The 21462-nt window shown below is 35.8% G+C and overlaps 1 long non-coding RNA gene across 1 annotated transcript in view; it reads right to left on the reverse strand.

Moving 5' to 3' along the window:
• The window catches only part of LOC145674676 (uncharacterized), a 98992-nt gene that overhangs the window by 19220 nt on the left and 58310 nt on the right, over positions 1 to 21462 (reverse strand). The window contains exon 2 of the long non-coding RNA XR_014129014.1: positions 10853 to 10896. This is a non-coding gene — a long non-coding RNA (uncharacterized LOC145674676). The remainder of the gene's footprint in view (positions 1 to 10852; positions 10897 to 21462) is intronic.

A 21462-nucleotide genomic window follows, 5' to 3' on the forward strand; every position in this document is an offset into this window, starting at 1 on the left:
TACAAGTAGTACTTTCGTGAGTCCTCTCTTTCCTGTTCGTTGCGGCTAGCTTCCCTTCGGAAGAGCTATGTTAGTTTTGAGTATATATGCTTGGTCTCAGTATTTGTTATAGTGCTTTGTTACGGAGCCAAAATATTCCGTAAAATTTCTGTAAAGTCTTGTGCAGTCCAGAACATGTAAACTAAGAGCTCAGTATGTAAGTGGTTATGGTATTGAACTTCTATTCGGCGGCCGCACTTTGAAACTTTTTCATATTTTTCAATTTCAATTTCAATACATACTCACTGTGCCAAGAAGGAACTTCTCTCCGCCAGAAAGTAAAAAAAAGATGTTGGAATGAGAATTGGAGAAGGTCTCTAAATGGAGGCAATCATTTACAAACCTATTTCCAGCAGTTGTTCTAAATTTGATACTTTCAGCTACTATCAAGCATTTCCTGATAAATGCGTGGTCAGTATTTATTTCGTTAAACATAGAGTATATAAAGAAATAATACATTACATGTACAGCAATATTGAAATTAATGTATGGTGTTATTTGGAAAACACTATCCAAACCATAGAGGTTCATCTTAGAATGTAGAACTAATTCGTTAGTTACTTACCTTACAATTTTACCTGCATAAAGACTTGACTCAGTGCTTCCAACTGCTGTCAGTGACGAGAAAAGTTTCGTGTAAGTTGGGTTGCATCTGTCTAGGCGTTCTCAGAACTTTAAATGCACTGGGCCCCAAGTTATGTAATTATAACAGTCAGGGATCCAGGTACTTATTTAAGTGGTTTTACAGTAACCATACTACAATATTGTATCCTAATGCCTGGACCCACACTGGCATGCTCTCTCTGCTGCTCTCCAAGAAATAAGTAATATACATGTGTCATAGATTCACTAGTTGGGAAATGATTGCGTAAAATACCTTATTTAAGAACTCCCACTTACATAAGTGCCTGGACCCCTTAATGTTATAAATCCATTACCTGGGATCCAGCTCATTTGCAGTTGTGAGAAAGCCTAAACAGATACAACCCAACTTACAGGTAATTTTTTTCAACACTGGCAGCAGTTGGTAACCCTTATCCAGGTATTTATGCAGGTAAAATTTTAAAGTAGGTGACTAACGAGACAGTTCTGCATTCTAAGATGTATATCTATGGTTCGCGTCGTGTTTTCAAAAGAACGGCATATATTAATCTCACTATTGCTGTGTATGTAATGTTTATTTCTTTTATACTATATGTTTAGAGAAGTAAAATACTTACAACGCATGAATGAGGAAATGCTTGAAAGTATCATATTTAGAACAACCGCTGAAAATATGTTTGTAAATGATTGCCTCCATTGAGAGAACTTCTTCAATTCTCCTCAATCCAACACTATTTTCATTCTGGAGGAGAGAAGATCTTGCTTGTCACACTGAGAATGTATTGAAATTGGAATTGAAACATTTGAAAAGGTTTCAACTGACCTGAAATCGAACCTGGATCCGCCGAATAGAAGTTTAATACGCTAACCACTTACCTACCGCCTGACTTCAGGTTTTATCTAAACTACTAGCTAGTTAAAATCGTCGCATGTAAGACTATACAAAATATTAATGCTCGTATAAAATGACGCTCCTTGTGATGTCAGAATCACTTACTCGAGATTTCCTTGTTTAACTCGAAAACAAGTTATATAGACCTTCGTGAATGAGAAAAACATTACGAAACATTCTTCACGTTGAGGCTATCTCATCGTTTTTAGCTGTTCCCGATTTATACCACTACCCTTTTTCCTCATCGTAACTTCTAATTTCCAAAGAAGAAATGCCGGCAGCATTTACGCATATCCCAAGCGCTTCAGTATTAGCACGCTATTCTAGCCAGCTGTTTGAAGTTGGTCAAATAAAATGTAGAGAAAAAATTGGCAAGATAACGGAACCTAACCAAACCCTGTGATGCTTCTAACCACTTCCTCCTCCTCCCCCTACTACTATGACTACTATTATCATTCCTACTATTATTATTATTCCTACTACTACTCTTAGTATTAATATTGTTTTACTTCTACTACTACTACTTTTACTATGGATCCGTATATTAAAACCTCAAGCTTATATTAATGAAAAAATCTGTTACGAAAATTTTAAAAAAAATAATCGGTAATTCACATTTATGAGTATTATTATCAATCCTATTTTAATGAATAAAGTGTTATAAAAATTTAAAAAGTAAAATAAAAATCCTTGCGCGGGATTTAAACCCACGCCATAAAGGATTTTCGTTACTAGAATGTTGCGCTAACGCGCTTTTTTAAAAAAAAAATCACTGAGTCACAGAGCGTGTTTCTGTAACTTACTTAAACTACTTATTACTAATCTTACTTGATTTACTCGTTAACCTGCTTTTTCTAATAACCTATAACGACAGGGACACGAACACAGAAACATCAAGGACAATGAGAATCACAAAGGCTCTCTCACCGGGAATCGAAGCCGGGACTTCGTACACCAAAGGCGCACGTGCTAGCTACTAGACCACCTGGGAGGGCTATGCGCTCGGCTACGAGAGACGATTTATTTTCTCTATATATAGGATATGACACTTGATGTTCTATCTACATCGGCCAATAAGATCAGAGGATATCTGAAATACTTGAAATCAGCGAACATGCAAGCCGGGAGACTTCATTTATATTGCATCAACACATGTAGAAAAAGAAAGTTCTACTTTTACTTTCCGTAACTACTAGTTTTTTGTTATATCTTCGTAAGAGAAATGTGTGCTAGATTGGTAAATTATGAAACTCGTATGGCAGAGACACGGGCTCTAATCCCGTCATGGCAATCGTGTTTTTCTTAAATGGAATATATTATTTACGTAATTGATTTATTCCTTTTATTATTATTATTATTATTATTATTATTATTATTATTATTATTATTATTATTATTATTATTATTATTATTATTATTATTATTATTATTAATATTATTATTATATGAAGTCGAGACTTGGCTACATATTTTATATTTTATGAATTTTCTGATTGGATTTCAAGTCTTTTTGTTGAATATTCAACACACTCAGCTGTACGGGATTTGGAGAGGGAAATACTATCATATTGCTTTTTATTTATTTACTTGCACGCTACACCAAGCCTGGAAACTGCATTTCACATTTCTGTATCTGCGGGAAATACCCTAAGGGTTTTGATAATTATAAGAGCGTAAGTGAAGCAGTGATGAAATCAATGAACTTTGCGTATCAACAACACTTAATGTATCAGGTTGTCGGGAAAGTCATGACGTATTTCGGTAAAATATGACAAATGATGATTTGTGGATATACTAGAGTTATTCGGATCATGCAATAGTTATGTCATGAATAGCTAAGATGTTAAGCGTTTTGTGTATTAATATTTCTCCTTGTTTGGATTGGTTTTATAAACTTGACCAGACATGACGTTGGAAAATGAAAAGTTGAAACACGCCCCACTGACCTACCACTCATCGTGGCCCACTCTGACCCACCACCCATCGTGACCCACCATCCACCGTGAGCCGCTCTGAGCCATGACCACCATGACACACCACGCACCGTGACCCACTCTGACCTACCACCTATCGTGACCCACTCCGACCACCACCCACCATATACCGCTGACCCACCAAAACACAACGTCATCAACTCTGATACATGATTCACAGCCTCTTCTCTACCGACTAAAGAGTTTAAACTTCTAATAAAACCATATTGCCAAATTATAATGGTCACGCACCCCTCTGTTACAATAACGATTGATCTGACTTTTGCGATATAAAATGGTAAAGTGTGTGTCATAGGCAAAATTACGAAGAATCTTAATTAAATTATCATGGTCGAATTTTTTGTTGAATTATCGATAATTTTCAGTGGAAAAACGGAAAATTTGAAGGTCCCAAATCAAGGTAAGTAGACCAACATACAGAAGCTTGCATTACAAATTTTATATCTATTTTTCTCAAACTTTGTAGGTTGATTGCCCCGTACTCTGGACGCTGCATATAATATACAAGCTTCAGCAATTATTATAGTAGAAAGAGCATGGTAAGCATATGTAGATATTTGATGCGAATCACTGTATTTTTTGTTGAGGTGAGTTGAGTTGATTTTGAGTTTAACGTCCCTTTCAGCAGTGAGGCTACATGAAATACGGACCTACGGATTAGCGTCAATCCGAACCACAGGAGCTGCTGCCGGGAATCGGACCCGGCTGTTTTCTTCTTTCTCAATTTGTTTCTCAACTAATATCGATCGTTTTCGATTATTTTTACAAACAAACAAACTATCTATTTACAATATATAGAAAGTAAACCCCTCCCCATAAAGGAAAATGTTAAAAAATGATATGACACGTTCTGTTCATTTTTTCATATAGAGTTAATATACTGATTTACAGCTCCGTAAGTTCAACGGCTTGTCGGAGACTCCACTTTTTCGTAAATATTCCTACCTCTACTATCTCTTAGGATATTATTATAATGAACGCAATATGATTACATCAAAGTTTAGATTAAGAACTAATTATATAGCAAAGACGATTTTATTTGACTGCAATTTGGACGTGATGATTAGGCACACATAGTTACATTCATTTTTATATAATAATTTATATATTACAGTGATTGAAAAATGTATTTTTTTACAGTAGTTAGCTCCTCTAAAGCTCATAGTCTGTGTGAGCTTTAGAGGAGCTAGCCCAAGTAGTAGTATAAGTCCTTTTGCTATTATTACAATTACAAATATGCATATTCAAAAATGACACAAGTTCTTTTCTCACTTACATATACTCATCTAACGTAAGTAAACAGAAACAAATGAAAAAGGGTACTGGAGGGCTTGAAAGTAAAACGTAGGTAAATTGACCAGTGTTTAGAAGTATATTTTTAAATCACGCCCGATCCTACTCATAGGAGGTAAATACGAGTTTCTGGTAAGTTGGAGTTATCCGTTACTTGCCACGTAGCATAAATATATCAAAAATCAAGTGTCTGTTACTGGTGGTCTTCGTGACTAATCATACTCGCGAGATGGGTTAGTAATTATAATTGCTTTTGGTGTTGTTTCAAACCAGGCCAAGGAAAACTTTTTATTTTTATATATTTAAAAAAAATACTTTCTTCATTAAAATAAGATGAAAATAATACTCAAAAATGAGTACGTTACATGTGCAGTTTTCGTATACAAAGGAACGGGATAGGAAGTAGTAGTAGTAAGAGAGGGAGGAGGAGGAGCTTGTTAGAAGAACCGTTGGTCTCGTTTTGTTCCACCTTGACTGCCATGATATAAATTTAAAGTTATCTGCTTCTTCAATATTCTTCTTCAATTCCAACAAAGTGACAATTTCCTTTAGTTACTAGTACAATACACAATATATACACCAGAAGGTTTGGACAATCACAAACTACAACCAATCAGAAAGGTGTTTTTAGTTTATATGGCTAGGGTCGAGGGTGAAAAAAATATGTTTTTCAGAATGTAACGATCTCGTTACGATGGGAATGGAGAGAGGACAAAAGGAAAAAAAGGAAAATAAAATAACATATTATTATTGTAAAGTATACTCTCTTCATGAAAAGAGAATGTTTGTAATTTGTACCAGTTTCCTTATCTTGTCATTACTTCTTTTAAAAAAGAAGAAAAGAATGTGAGATGTTTCGATCCGCTGAGTTTTGTAGTTAAGGAGAGAGGGGAGGAATTCTGTTGTATTGCCTCAAGGCCGATTACGTGTTACGTGTGTCTCACCTGACGCGATGGTAGCGCCGATTGGTTTCGTGGGCTCGCTCATCCTTCGTGACAGCGAACTGACCATCGAATGTTAGGTGTGCGAGGATGTCTTGGATTTGTTGTTCGGAGGAGGAGAAAGGCTATGTCCTGTTCGCGTACTATATAGTCGAAAGAGGACTTTACTTAATGGGACGTTGGATTCAATTTCGTTTCATTCCAAAGCTTTTGTTAACTTTCATTACTGTGTGGAAGAATAATAGAAATGAGAATAATAAGTTGTTGCTGTGCATTTGTTTTGTGTAAATTTTCTAAAGAAAGTGCAGTGAAAAGAATAGTGTTACTTCATGGTCGAAGTAATAGTGCATTGCAGATCGAGCCCAATTGTGTTTTCGACAGAGTGGAGTTTCTTTCCATTTGCCACCCTTTATGTTTGATTTCATTTTTATGACTCTCGTTTTTCTGCCGTGTTTCTCACGCGCGAAAAAGTTTTTTTAAGATACATTTACCTAAGTATGGCACGATCGTTGAGTTTCCCTATTCAAGGAAAACCCTTATTGGAATTGCTAAATTTCAGTTTTCTGTTTGGTGGAATGAGAACGAGGGAAACACGAGCTTGAACTGACAGAAATATCCCACTTCAGACAGTGTTAGCATTCCGAAGTGTTGGTGGTTGAATGCCAAATCACGTAGTACTCGTTTTTATGTGCTACTTTGGAAATTTACTAAATGGTGGAATGGGAATGTAGAAAACGTAAGTGCGTATGGTGTTTAACCTTTGGTTTGTTCAAAAAGGTTTGTTCCCACCACCTTGTAAAGGTTCCTTTTCATTATTTTCATGAAGTTGCTATTTGGTCAAAAAGTGGAATGCGGATGTGGGATGTCACGAGGCAGGATATATTTCAAACTGATGAAGAGAGAAATATCAGTCGTGGTTATATCTTCATTGGGCTTAATTACAGAATTGTTCAGAATTCAGTTGAATTGTTCAGAATTCAGTTGCAACAATTGCAAGGGAGTGTTGCGAAGTGTAGTGGTTGCGTGCTGACTGAAAAGAGGAGTTTTCCTATCTATACGAATAGACTAAGGTTTGTCAGAAATTCGATACAGCTTAATTTGACAGCACGGCAATAACCAATTATTCTCGTTTCCATTTTCAACTTGGTAAAGTCGACATGCAGTCCCAGGACAAGCATATGAGGAGGTAACTATAGAATTGAAAAAGACGTGAGGTGAGTGTTAAATTATTTAATTATTAGGTTGTTGTCCTTGTGTGTGTTGTTTGTTCGTGGGTCGTGTATTCGTTTCCATTACAGCTTTATTGAGGTTTAATACGTTTCCGATTCTTCCGTGGTTATCTAACCGCGTGATAATTCAGCATTTAATATTTTGGCTGAGAGCCATTATTATTATTATTCATATATATATATATATATATATATATATATATATATATATATATATATATATATATATATATGTATTCGTACATTATTGGTTTGACTATAACTGTCGTATCTTGAATATCAAATATTGAACATTAAGAGTTTTGGAATATTATTGAAAGATTTAGTACGAATTTTGGATGCGTTAGACTTACGGGGTGAGATACTGCTTTGGTGTCTTAGATATTGAATTCTAATTTAAGTTTTCCTTCACTAAACTTTAAATATTTAACTTTCTGCTTTCTTGAATTGAATTTAGAATTCAATTCCCCCCTCCAGAATTTTTGACTGCTTTGTATTACTAGTATATGTATTGCTATTATCGCTTGAAATACAGAGGCATTACAAAGAATTGATCTCTCTCCTTATTAGGATATTAAATATAACTAAATATTGGAAAACTTTAGGTATTTTTTGAAAAACTTCAAGATTAAATGTATTAATGATTATTGCCTTTTCACTAAATTTTGAAGTATTTAATTTGAGATTTGAAGCTACCACTTATTACATATTTATCGACGGAGAATATATTGTTGCCATCAGATATCTGATATATCAGATATCACTTGTAAATATTTTGTTAATAAAATTTGTTAAGCTGAATTGTGTTTGTTCTCATTTTTTTGATATAAGTATATTTAGTTATTTGTGTGGTATTTATTTGAATTATTTGATAAATGCTGAATTATCTTTCACTGTCTGAATCCTACTCTGAATATAGTCTAGTGACGTCCGCTCGCGTAGATCCCCCTGTAGTTAGTTGAGGGTGTTGCTGACGGATCAACATATCTTGCGACCTCTTTATCCATGTATGTTGGGCTCTTGGCAACTACTCTGGCTTTGACGGCGGATGGGAACGCTACAAGAAGATGCTGTCTACAATGCAGTGAGCAGAGTCCGTCGGGTGGTCAGAGTGGGTCATAGTAAGTGGTTAGTAACGGAGAGGGGTGGGTCCAGTGGGTCACATGCTGTTGACACACGACCCACTGACCCACTCAGAAAACTCGGTCCATTTGACCCTCTGACCCACTGCAACTCTAAATTTGACAAAGAATAGAAGGTGGAAGACCGAAAATTGCATGTTCAACATATGTTAATCTTTTACTTGAGGCAAGCGGGAGAACGGGCGAATAGTGTGTTTTTTTACTGTCCTCAATAATTCTGTGCTTTTGTCCCTGTTCTTGAAGAGTTTGTGGAATAACTGTGAAAGTGAGTAAAACGCGTAAGAATAGGAAACAAGGTACAGAATAAGGTTCGTTAAATTAGTTAACAAAAAAATTCAGTTCTCCGAAACACCCGATTCATATCAATATGTGTATCTGTCCGATGCCGTGCCGTGAAAAATAAAGCCCGAGGCGAGAGCATACAGCAGCGTCTCCGTACATATCAGTTTTCTATTTAAAGTGGACTTCTCTGGACTATTCTTTCTGCATAATACTTTACTATTTTATCATGACTGAAATGAGAAAGTTTCAGCATTATTGCACTGGAATCGAAAGATGTGTAATTACTGAATTCACTACACAACCATTTTTTCTCTCCCAGAACAGTGATGTCTTAAAGTAGCAACTTAAGCGTTAATTTCATAATGTTGGGGATGCGAGTTCGATTCTGGTTGAGGCAATTTAGAATTATTTTATAATTTGCAATATTGATGCTTCTGATGTATACTAACATGAAAAATATTCAATTTCTCTGGTTCTAAGAGTTGAGATGACTTCCTTCGCAGATGAAATACCAACAACAAAAAATATGTTTTCCCTATCAAACTTCATTTGTAACTGTCTGGGAAGTAACTTGTTCGGGCAAGAATTGATGAACACATAAGGACTAAGCACGTCCTTACTGCTATAGTATGGCCAAAAATGAGTTTTAAGGAATTGTTCCTAATTGTGGACGAATTGCATATAGTGATCGAACTGACGACGCTAGTCACGGGAATGATCCTATTTAAGATGTGCCCTGACCTTTCTAACCACAAGAAGGGCGAAACAAAATGCATTACTGCTATCAGCTAAAACATATTTATATTCCATTCCTTGTTATAAAATGATAATTCTATCTGTAAATCCATAAACGTAATAATATTGTTGCGTTCATGTGTGAACCTAAGAAACATCTGACATACTGTATATCAGATATGTTCCTATGAACACCTTCGACTATGTTACTTTTCCTTTCTTTCTGTGGTAATAATAATAATAATAATAATAATAATAATAATAATAATAATAATAATAATAATAATAATAATAATAATAATAATAAAGGAATAACATAATTACAATACCAATAACTTAAGCATAATTTTGCCATTTAGAAAAATTAGTAGTTGCCACGACGGGATTTGAACCGAGGTAGCTGCAATGGGAGTTTTCTGCTTTCACATTTTTTAAAACAAATCGCCCCAACCGGAGTATTGTTTGCCACTGGCGCCTCATGTTATTTCGACGTATTGCAAACATTACAGGCACACCAACACAGAAGTACTGAGAACAGTTAAAATTCTGACCTTGTTCTTCAGAGGAATTCGGACCTGCAATGGATTGCGCCTCATTATCAGAAGCCGAACATCCGGGATCACTCGGCTAGGGCCACCTGCTCAATTTGCCAGAAATTCCTCATATGAATATAAGAAAATAAACTTGTATTATGGAACATAAACATAGAACTGCCTATATTTACACATGTTGATACAATTCTAGGAATATGAAAATAATTTCTGTTGCCTTTTCTTCTTTGGAAACTAGAAGTTATGGTAAAGACGAAATGTAATGTAAATCGGGACAATCCTCGCAACCAAAGATGTTTGGTTGCAGAACGTTTCGTGATATGTCTTGAAGAACGTTTCGTGATATTTTTCTCATTGAAGAACGTCTAAATAACTTGCTTTTGAGTTAGACAAGGAAATCTCGAGTAAGTCATTAAGACACACAAGCATTAGTATGTTCTTTATATTTTTCCATGAAACGAATTTAACTATGTATTAGTTTGGGTGAAATGTGAAGTGGCGCCATGGGTGAGTGGTTAGTGTATTGAACTTCTATTCGGTAAAATCGGGTTCAAATCACGGCCAGACTGAAACTTTTCAAGTGTTTCTGTTTCAGTTTCAATGCTTACTCGTTGTGACAAGCAAGATCTTCTCTTCCCTAGAAAGAAAAAGGATGTTGGAATAAGGAGAATTGTAGAAGATCTGTCAATGGAGAGAGTGGTTTACAAACTTATTTCCAAAAGTTGTTCTAGATTTGATATTTTATTTTACTTTTAAGCATTTTCAGATTCATGTGTTATCATTGTTTTCATTTCTTTGAATATATAGTATATAATGAAATAGCACATTACATACACAGCAATATTGAGATTAACATATGATGTACATTGGACAACACGGTATGAACCAGAGAGATTCATCTCAGAATGGAGAAATCTTTCGTGCGTCATCTACTCACATTTTCCTTGCCTACAGACTTTACTCAGTGCTACCAACTACTGTCAGTGCCGAGAGAAGTTAAGTGTATGTTGGGTTGCACCTGTCTAGGCGTTCTCTCAACTGCAAATGACCTGGACCCCAAATAATGGAATTATAACAGTCAGGGGTCCAGGTATTTATGTAAGTGGCTGTACATATATTTAATGATTTTAAGGAATTGTTTTAGTATTTACCGTTGCTCAGTGTTGTTCATCTTCTTATTGTCAGCCATATTCACCTGTAACAAAAAGAATTTGATATTGTAAGTAGGAATATTAACTATAGACCGAACAAAGTTTCCGAAACTTTGAAAAAATGCAAAGACACTTAAATTCAATAAAGATTTCACTAAAAAAAAATATAACAGTGTGCCGCGTTTAGTATTACTTAAAATACGCTAACACAATTGTCTAACTGACTTTTAACTAATTTGTTATTTTAGATTAAAGAGTCTTTGAGTTTTCATCTAACTTGTAGTTAAGTAAACTTGTACTAACTTGTAGTAAACTATTTAACATATTCAGATCTAAAATTTTCATTTTTATTTTAAATAGAGTAAGTTCGACCGTGAGCAATTTCAAGATTATTTTACAGATATGTTTCAGTTGAATACAACTGAGCTATTCCACAGAAAAGTACGATTCAAAATGCATTTGAAACCTGCAGTAAGGCCGCAAGTTACACAATATAAGTTATAAAGTAATACAAATACGTTGTATTATCACTTTGGAATATACTTAATTATTTCTGTTAGACTTGAATTTGATTTCGGGAGATCTCTCAACCGTTTTCATGAAGTTCACAAGGTATATTTATCCCGTATATGGTTCACATGAACCATTATATTTCTTACAGTTGTATTGTTTCTTAGCATTTAATTATGTGGCTGGATTTGCTATGGTTCTTCATGCTTTAGTGTAGTTGTCAAATTTGAATCTTATGCTTCACCGGTTATGGTTTAATGTTTATATTTGGGTTGGTGAAAATGTAATTCAAAGTTCATATTTTTGCAACTCAGAAATAGAGCTCAAATTTATATTTATTACAATCAACAATGGAGCTTGAAGTTCATGTTGTGTACCCAAAAATTGAGTTCGGATAATAAAATGCAGGTCCATAAAAATCCCTAAAAAACAGAATATTGGGCACCACCTAATATTCAATAGAATGTTGATACTACTGAAATCAACCAACCAATGATTTAAATTGTCTTTGATTTGTTTATTCATTTACAATCAGAGGTGGATTTAGCCCATGATCTGCGGGGCCTATCCCCCCAGTTTCTTGAGTAACAAAATTAATTTAAGATATTATTTATATATTTTTGAAAGTATATAATAAACTCATTTTTACCTATCATAGTCTGGATTCAGGCTGCCCCCAGTTTTTACATTTTAGGTACGCCACTGTTTACAATTCATTGTAAGCACTCTGTGGGTACAAAAGTATCTGTACCACCGATAGCAAGACAAAAAGGAACTATCTGCTAGTATATATTTCTTACAAATGTGAACAATACAGAAATAATTTATTCCAGCAAATAAAAAACTGTTATTGTTTTGACAACGACTGATATACCTTTTTCGCGCCACAAGATACGTTTACTATTTTGATTTTCTGGAAAACTACGCACGAAAAAATAATTTACCCACCTACCTGTTATTAGGTTCAACTAGAAGTGCTCCATCGATTGAAATATGTCTTAACTTTAAAATATATTCAGTTAAGCAGAAATTAACATTTAATCATAATGTTCATGTCTTCCCACTTTTCTTCATAATTTCTCTCTGGATAACAAACCGATTCTAATAAACATATGTGAAAGTGAACAAAGTTGACATCACGTAGTATACAGTTTCTTTAGGACTTTACAATCATTCCCATTGCTTGAAGTTGAAATGCACTAGAAATGGCCAATTCCAGAATTTTTACTTTCCGGAATCCGGAAAGTAAAATCGGAAAAATTCCGGAATTCGGAAAAGTCCGGATTTTGGAAAAAATCATGATTTTGGAAAAAATCCGATGTCGTAGTTATCCCGGTAATCAGAAATAATGCAGAAGTTAAAAAAATACGATTTCGGGGAGTTTCTAGAATTTTCTAAATCACGAGTTTTTTCTTAATTCCGGATTTTTTTCTGAATTTCTGTTCTTTTCGAATTCCGGAAAGAGAAATTTCCGAATCCGCAAAATGAATCTTCTGAATTCCGGAAAATTTTGGCCATCCCTAGAATGCACCAATAATGAAAATATGAATTTGTATACCCCTTCGCACGATTTACTAAAAAAGTAATAATTGCAAGATATTTAATTGAAAGTTGTATGAATTTGAACTAGTATGGTGTAGTCAAACTTGACTTGAGTCAAACTTTAGAATTGATTTTCTAACTTTTCTTTGGGTATCAGTATATTTAGCAGCAGAACAGTAACAGATTTTTAATTTTAACAGAAATTTGGAAAATTTTAGTAGTAGTAGTACTAGTTTCAAATTAGTGAGAAACTCTGATAGAAACTCCTAGTCCTCTAGGCTCAGGGTTAATGACAGATAGGTAGCTGCTTGTAACACAATTGCAAAATCAAATATTGTTCGAGAAAGAAATGTGAATGAGATAAGCACAAGGAGGTACTGCACAAGCAACGAGTGAACCGATCGCGTAAATCCGGTGAGAAGTGAACAAGACCTATCCATTAACAATGGTTGGAAGGGGCTAAAGAAGCGATTTCAGAAACAGAAGAAGATCAGAATAGGATCATGAAACGTCATGAACTTGACATGTAAAATCTAGGAGTGATCGAAACCACCAGCAAGAACAAGACAAAGCATAGCATTCGTCCAGGAGACTAAATGAAATGGTTCAAGATCAAAGGAAATAAGAAATGAATACAGGCTTCTATGCGTTGAAAAAAAACACGAGAAAGAATGGCGTTAATATTGTTTCGGAAAATAATATAAAGAGCGACTTGGTGCACAAAAAGAGAGCGCAACATAATTATGATAATCAAGCTTGTGCTAGGAAAAGAAAGAGAAATCTTTAATATAGACTTCACCTATGCCCTACAAGTTGGGTTTGCTGAGGAGACAAAACAAGAATTTTGGATCGGGTTGGAGCATTGTTCGTTACATGAGAAGCTTTTCTTAGCAGGAGATAAAAATGGGCATGTAGGACGATCAAGATCAGAATATCAAAGAATACAGGAGGATGAAGATTGAGAGACGGTAAAGATGAATGTAATAACATACTCAACTGACATAAGCATGCCATCCTGCTATTTTGAATACCATTTATATGAAGCAAGCAGGATGCCTTATTGTCTGGAAGAGTCCCTTATGTACCTATTGTAGATTATTTAAATATGCATTTCTAACAGCCTAGGTGTGATTTCCTGTGCACGCTTATAGACCGTGAAGTCCACGGTTTCTCATGTTCGAAACAATCCGTGTTTGAATATTTTTCCCACAGTCTTGGACAGTCCTAGCTCTGAAACTACAAGTATTTACCTCATAGCGTAGTCCATGCAAACTAGTTTTCTTATTTTGCAGTAAGGATGTACCTCAAAAGTTTGTCGGTGTAGTTCATCAATACACTGTATATAACCCAATTTTGCCCCTATGATATGTGTTTCAATGGAATCAAAATGATTAAATCCTAGCTAGGCCCAAGTATAGTAAAACCTGTCAACTTGGCCACCTGCTCATCTTGGTCTGGTTCGTCTTGACCTGCATTTTCCCATAAGACATTTCTTACTTATTACTCTGTAAGTTGGCCACCTATCTGTCTTGGAAGTTGGCCCCTTCGAAGCAATGTTTGCCCCATGATGATAAATTCACCTGCCCATCTTAGCCATGCAAAATATCGTTTTGTTATTTGGTCTAGGAATTAATTCGTGCGGTTGGTACGCACACATTGAAGCTGTAGTACAAACACAAAATACATAAATACCTTAAGAAAAATATTGTCCATCGCTAGCCACCACTTTCGCCCATCTGTCAGGCAATGTACGGATTCCGTGGCGAAAGAAGTCCTCATCCTTGGAAGCGATCCAGTCAGAGACCCATGTTTCGATAACTTCTGAAGAAGTAAACCGCTGTCCAATCAAATCGTTGTTCATGCAATCGAACAAGTAGTAGTCCGAAGGAGCAACGTCTGGTGAATACGGCGGGTGGGGTAAAACTTCCCATCCGACATTTTCTAAATAGGTTTTGACCGGTTTCGCGACATGTGGGCGAGCGTTATCATGTTGAACAATAAGTTTATCATGTCTGTTCTCCCATTCTGGTCGTGTTCTGGCCAGAGCTTGCTTCAAACGCATTAATTGTCGTCGATAACGTTCTCCATTCATAGTTTCACCCGGTTGCAGCAGCTCATAGTACACCACACCTTTCATATCCCACCATATGCACAGCATAACCTTTGCACAGTGAATATCTCGTTTTGGTTGTGATGGACCTGGTTCACTTGGTTTCACCCAGGCCTTTTTCCGTTTAGGGTTCTCGTAATGGATCCACTTCTCATCACCCGTAATAATTCGATGCAGAAACCCCTTTCTGCTCTGTCGTTGAAGCAGCAATTCGCAAATGGTTTTTCGTCTTTCAACGTCTCTGTCTTCCAATTCATGTGGAACCCAATGTGACATCTTTTGAATCATTCCCATGGCTTTCAAGCGTTTGGAGACTGTTGTTTGATCAACGCCTAATGCTGCTGCAAGTTGTTCCTGCGTTTGACACGAATCCTGCTCGAGCAATGCTGTCAATTCTTCGTCTTGAAATTTTTTTGGCTGTCCAGCTCGCTCTTGGTCTGCCAAGCCGAAATCACCACTTCTAAACCGTGCAAACCACTTCTGACACGTTCGCTCAGCTAGAGCATGGTCACCATACACTTCCACCAAAATACGATGACTTTCAGTCGCATTTTTCTGCATGTTAAAGTAATGCAGCAGGACACCCCGCAAAAACACTTTATCAGGCACAAATTGCGCCATGTTCACTTAACTACAAACTGGTGTTGTTGACGCTTTAATCCACTGCCCTATACTACGAACGATACGCGATGACAGGGGTTTGCAACACATGTGTGGATACACGGAACTGTGGGACCCTCCGTTCGTTGCGCCATCTCTTGTCCACCCGCACGAATTAATTCCTAGACCAAATATTTTTTCTTAACTCATTCGTATTATCATATGAGAGAGAGACGTTCTGCATTTGTGACTGAGACAAAGAAGTATGAATTTCCACGATTTGTTCTTGGAGATCAATGGCCAGAACACTACCCTGATAAAGAGGTGGTGAAGGAAAACGTGTCTTAAAAAGGTACGTACAATAATTCAGGAAACGGTTGTACGTATTTGTTTTCCCTGTCTGTTTTGGTAAAGCCATTAGATATCGGCTCCTTTCATCAATGAGGACTGCTTGTCGAAAGCTAGCGGAGGTTTTGAGATATGAGTTCTCTTAACATTTTCTCAAAACATTTTTTGTTCTGAGGGAAATACTTGTAGCTCATTAATAAGAGGTAGCTAACAAAAAATATAATGTGTACATGTGCCAAAAGGACCGTATTTTGGAATAGAAAAGAACAGTATCAACTAAAAATGTCATATAAACTACATATAAATTGTTCTATTTATAATTTTGCTTTTCTTGTTTTCAGTTTGGATAACTCAGTGTGCTACAATATCAATTCCAATAAACTGCGTTCATATCCTTTTGTTTTAGCATTGTTTGTGTTATTGTATTTTCAATCTGAATAATTCAGTGTACCAGACTAGCTTTCAGGAAGAGAAAGGTATGTACAACCATAAACAATATCAGGTATAGGTTAGAGATAAAGGAAATTATAACTCCAACCTACACTTAATATTGTTTCTGGCTGTGCATATAGTTAGCATAATGTAGTATTTTTTTCCAGTGCTGTATATTGTAATGGTTACTGTATATGTTGCATTCCAAATGAAATTAGTTAATTTTGAAAAATGTTGTAGTTTCCCCATCTTCGAATTTGTCGTGTTTTGGTATGTTATGAGGTATCAAGAGAGGTGTTGAAATACAAAGTGGCAGATGCTTATGGTTCACCGTTTCTAGGATAGAGGGCACTGAACGCGTGAGAAATGCTCCAAACATATATATAAGTTACTAACATATTTGTGGATACAGTTTGGTGAAAGTGAGGAACACGAAACTTTGTCACAGTACACATAGTAATACAGGAATACACACAAAAAAGTAAGAAACCAATACCACCAATATTACCATTACAACGGCGTATCAAAGAGAAAGGTCATTAACGCAAAAGTGACCAAAGTTTGGTCATCTTTTTGGAGAAGAAGGGGAAAGAACCACTAACCTTTATTTTGTGACTGACAACCTTGGGCCTTCCTCAAAACATCGTTGTATATTTCAGCTAGTGGTATAGTGTACCTTTCTGAGTATGAATGTTATTGTAACTCAATGTTGTCAATATCGGCCATATTTGGGCGACCATATTGCAAAATTGAGTGCAGGGAAATTGTTCAGCATTTGAACAAATAACCTACCGTTTTATGTCTCTTTGCACAAGAAATATGATTTGGTGGTTCACACCATTTTCCGAGTTATCAAACGTGCAATATGGCTATGTTCAGATAGTGAAGAACATATTCAAATAGTACATGAAATTTAGACGTATATGATTCCAACTCATATGTTCAAATTAAAATAATATGTCATACCAATAGGTGGTTGACATGTAAAATTAATTCTTACAATCTCGTGTAAAATGAAAGCATGTTAGTGATCATTATGCAGTGGTGGCAAAAATCAGTGTCAGTTTGAGAACCCTGCCTGGTAGCAGAATTCATTCCAGAACATTGCATCTGTTGTTTGTTTTATTGTATCGTGCCAGATTGAACATATTGAGTGGTGTATAAGTCAACATCATTGCAACTGTTGTTTTGTGTTCTATTGCTGAAATGTTGTAGTTTTACCATTATCATGCAGTGTTCTGTTGGACTTGTAACTGAATGCAATTGGGACAACAGGTCATACAGCTCATCTGCACCCACATATGTCATCAATGCTACATGTCGCATTGTCCGATAAATGTTGAACATGTTTGATATGTCTTGTTACCAAGTCCCTTGGCATGCCATCTATGGATAACCTTTTATGACATGTGCATTTTTGATTTAATAGGAATTAGTTTTATTTCTTCGGTACTACGTTTCTTCGAAAATTCAACAGTGATTTCCTTCAGGTTCTTTCCTAATACCTCCTTATGAACATGTGTGGAATCACAGCACGTCCGTCCATGAAATGGTGATACTTTGCAAGATACGTCTTCTTGTGGTGCTCACACACAGTTGCCATGTCTGCAGACACTCTTATCTTCATCAGCTGCTGCAATGTTTGACTTACACACCACTCACCATATTCAATCTAGTACGATACAATAAAACCAGCCATATACCACCAGCTGAAATATACACCGATGTTCTGAGGAAGGTCCAAGGTTATCCGTCACAAAATAAAGGTTAATGGTTCTTTTTCTTTCTACTCCAACAATATGATCAAACGTGGGTCACTTTTGCGTTATTGATCTTTATCTTTGACCCGCCGTTATGATGGCAAAATTGGTGGTATTGGTTTCTTACCTTTTTTGTGTGTATCCCTGTATTACTATGTGTACGGTGGCAAAGTTTCGTGTTCCTCATTTTCACCAAACTGGAACTACAAATATTTTAGTTTATGCATGTTTGGAGCATTTTTCATGTGTTCAGTGCCCTCTATCTTGGAAACGATGAATCATCAGCATCTACCACTTTTTATTTCAACATCTCTCTTGATACCTCATAACATATCGAGACACGAGCAAAATCGAAGATGGGGCAGCTACATCCATGTGCTGATTTTGCTTGAAGTGCACCACATTATTTAAAAGTAGCTGTAGTGTCATTGCTTATTAAAATTTTACAACCAAGTAAAACTATAAATCCTATTCTAAAAATACACCAATCACTTATTTTCTGTAAGTTGGCCATCTGCAGTCATTTTAGATCTCTAATTTCAGAAATACATGATTTATCCTTAGTCTAAAATGTGATGAAAACATTCTTAGGATCTTTCAATCATATACACTCAAATGATTTGGAGATTTAGAAAAAAATCCCTATTTCTCATCGGAATTACTTCTCGCAAAACTGTGGCATTTCATAGAGCTTATGCGAAACATATATGCAAAAATTTCAAGTTATTATATATACTAGTTTCGAATATCATGCAAACGGAAAAAAAATCAAGCCCCATCTGAGACACTATTTTTCCAAATATTGTATTACTTATAGCCTATGGTGCAATAATTTTTAAAATAAAAAAACAAGATTATACTTCTAGACCCTAATACTCACTGGCAACTTTCTGTCACGCAACTATCTTGTTGCCCTGGCTAAATGCATTCAGTCTTTTGGAAGCCTGCTCACTGCAGCGACGGCGACAGAAAAGTTGCCGAGGTGCCTCCAAGCAGGGAGATTAAAAAATGTTTTCTGCAGGTTTTCTCGCATAGCAGTTCATTTCGTGTGTGGCGCGTTAAAAGAAGTGTTTGCAATGAAGCTATTACATTTTTAATTAGCGATGAAGATAATGAGAAATTGAGGAAATGGAGAAACGTCAAGCGTTATATAAAAACGTTTGCAAGAATATTCAGATATAAATTTAAAGAAGAAATTGTGGGAGGAAGTTCGTTTCGCTGTTATATCAAACTGAAATGATCTTCTAGGGGTAATTGATTAATCATTATATAGCGTGCAAATTTTCTTTTCAGCAATTTTTCACAGTATGTAGGATGCATACACTATTCCTTTTTTTCTTTTTCCTTCTTAAATTCAGCATTAGCACTCTTCAAAATCCTTTGTACTGTGTCTAATCCCGCCAAATTGTGATACCAGATGCACAGCAACTTTCCTGTTGCCATCGCCAGTGAGCGAGAGTGTGGCAACAAAACTGCCTTGTCTCCGTGAAGTTGCTGATTGTAGGCGACAACGACGAGTTAGTTGCCTAACTGTTTTGTCGCCAGTGAGCGGTAGGACTAATAGTTTCGGATATCTGGCGAACGATCAGTCGAAAGAAAACATTCAGCATCTTTCACGAAACGAAATATATATTTTCGATTACAGCTTTTTTGGGCACCCATCATTCGTAAGCAGCCTAGTAGCACAATGGGTTAGATGTAGTGTTGATCCCAGGTGGAAGGGTTTCCTTATTCGATCCCAAGCCGTGAAAATTACGACGTACATTCTCATTTTCACCAATTATTGCATGACCATTCGCTTTCGTTCATCATCCGACTCTTTATCGCAGGACGTAAAACTAATTTGCTTTCATTTACGAATACTGCAAGAAAAATAACAGCACATTGTTCCTTCCGTAGAATCAAACCTGTGGTCTTTGTTTCCGCAAGCATTATTTCTATTCTAAGATTACATTGCAATACGGGTGAGCAAATTTTATTTCTAATTCATAAATTACCCTTTTATTCCACTTCCAAATTGAAATTATTCATATAGTCATGACTTTTGATATACAAGGTGGCACAAAACTAGTTATATACCCCCCTTTAATCAAGTATAACATTGTAGTTTAGGGTTCATTTGCTTCGGCTCTTCCGAGCTTAACATGTAAGTAAAAACATATTAAGAACAAATAATAAAGAAACTAAGTGTACCTGATGGATAACAGTAAGAAATGATAAGAAATGAGCTGATCATTACGGTATTGTATACCTACTTTTGGGCCACCCTGTATAGCGGTAATTTATATTGAGAATTATTGAAATTTTATCTCTGATCGTCAAATGAAGAAAGTTTATCTAATGCATTAATTATTGAATGAAGCTTTGTTCTCTTTGTTTGTATCAATAATACTAACTTTGACTTCCCACAAAAGCCGTCACTGTGCGTAAGTATTTAGTCTTCAGTGGCTTTAGAGGATTGCAGATGGCAGCGGGAAACTATAGTGGGTTGCCTTACGAATAAAACAAAGAGTTTAAGTGGACTGAAGTTAAATTTCAGATGCTTCCTTATCTATCAGTCTTCGCAAAAGCTTGTGGTCCGCAACACAAAGGCTGGAACAATCAATTGTAAGAGTTATGTTGATTATCTCAAACTAAAAAGTACATGTTCCGTTGCGTTGTTGCACACCACTACAGAATGAGACCTCTGGTTATATTATACATTGTATATCCTAAACTACATGAACTCACTGACATAAAATAACAGGCACTTCCGGTTGACGTGGAAAATTGAAATTTGGCATGATTGTAGCTTTTCAGGACAAACACAGAGGAAAAGTGCCAAAGGTGAATATTTTTAATTTTTGAGTGTCTAAAGAGCGGATGAAAAATTCTTTATGTTATTTAAGTGGGCCTTTTTTAGACCTATAGTCTCATATTTTAGTTACTTGAAATTGGAATAAAAGCTTGAAATTCGGTATGCTTGTAAGCTTATGTTACAGCTACCTAAGTAAATTACCAAAAATAAAATAAAATCTTCCTACTTTACTGAGGTTACAACGAAACCGAAAAATCTTCGCTCTGTTATGTATATGGCACACTTTCTACTCCCAAAAATTACTGGGCACTTCCTGTAGGACTACTGGCATGATTGTAGCTTTTCGGGATCAGCTCACAAGAATGTTGTCAAAGTGTAAATATACAATTTTCAGGGAGTTAAATGGGAGGAAGAAAAAAATCATATTTTGTTTGTTCTAGACCTATGAAATCTCATAGTATAGATACTCGGAATCAGACTTGCACACTTTTCTTTAAAAAAAAATAACGGA

This window comes from Thermobia domestica, chromosome 17, assembly GCF_964235325.1.
Source record: "Thermobia domestica chromosome 17, izTheDome1.hap1.1, whole genome shotgun sequence".
NCBI classification, from domain to species: Eukaryota; Metazoa; Arthropoda; class Insecta; order Zygentoma; family Lepismatidae; genus Thermobia; species Thermobia domestica.